Source organism: Mus caroli, chromosome 12, assembly GCF_900094665.2.
Source record: "Mus caroli chromosome 12, CAROLI_EIJ_v1.1, whole genome shotgun sequence".
Classification (NCBI taxonomy): domain Eukaryota; kingdom Metazoa; phylum Chordata; class Mammalia; order Rodentia; family Muridae; genus Mus; species Mus caroli.
Window position 1 is genome coordinate 28,116,073 of NC_034581.1, and position 1,212 is coordinate 28,117,284.

The 1,212-nt window shown below is 36.6% G+C and overlaps 1 protein-coding gene across 3 annotated transcripts in view; it reads left to right on the forward strand.

The window, feature by feature from the left end:
* Cog5 (component of oligomeric golgi complex 5) overlaps window positions 1-1,212 on the forward strand; it is a 293,171-nt gene that overhangs the window by 52,629 nt on the left and 239,330 nt on the right. The window lies entirely within an intron of this gene.

Consider the following 1,212-nt stretch of genomic DNA (forward strand, 5'->3'; position numbering starts at 1 on the left):
GAGTTCAAATCCCAGCAACCACATGGTAGCTCACAACCATCCGTAACGAGATCTGACTCCCTCTTCTGGAGTGTCTGAAGACAGCTACAGTGTACTTACATATAATAAATAAATAAATCTTTAAAAAAAAAAGTGTAAAAATATTTAAGAATAGTACTTAATCATCAGAATAACAATTTAATTATAGTCAGTGGTCATGAGATTTTATAATTAACTATTTTATTTGAATGGTATATATTATATATTATGATATATATATACACATGTGTATATATATATACACACACACATATGTATAATCATGTTTCATAGTTGTACCATTTTATATTCTCAGAGTATACATATATACAAATACATGCACATACATACACAAACATACACACACACAGCTACACACTTTGATAGGCAACAGCTGAGCCCTATTATCCAGTTCTTTTTTATTTTGAGACAGGATCTCACTACCCCAACCAGGCTTTGACTTCCTTGAACTCATAAGCCTTCCTCAGCTCAGCCTTCTCTCTGGGATGTCAGACTTTTGCTATCAGGTCTAATGAATGTATGGCTCTTAATGGAAATGTTTTATCGAAAGATTACTTATAAAACAATTTATGTCCTTAGGAAGCTAATGTCTTGGTAGATTGATTATAATATGTATGATTTAGTAGTTAAGATTAATAATTTCATTTTTTTTCTTTAAGAAAGCAGTTTGAACTGGTCAGTGGTGGTGCACACCTTTAATCCCAGCTCTTGGGAGGCAGAGGCAGGATTTCTGAGTTCGAGGCCACCCTGGTGTACAGAGTGAGTTCCAGGACAGCCAAGGCTACACAGAGAAACCCTGTCTCAAAAAGAAAAAAAAAAAAGAAAAGAAAAGACAGCAGCTTGATTGTGTACTGAGTTGGGAGTGAGCTGCATGTGTAACTTCTCCTTTATTTATTAGACCTGAACACCCCGGCCTCTGTCTCTGACAGTCAGATTAGTGGCCCCTTCTCCTACTTCTTTGAGCTGGCTTTTGTTGTTACTTAGGCTGACCCTTCATCCCAAGTCTCGTTCTGCCCCAGCCTTTGCAGTGGCTCAGCTCAGACTTGCAGCCACAGCTACCTTGGCTTGGTTTTAAGTCACCTGATAAGAAACTTGAACAATCGGATAACTTAAAAGTGGTTACTTGAAATGAACTTTCCAGGGTTAAACTCTTTTTTTTTTTTTTTTTTTTTG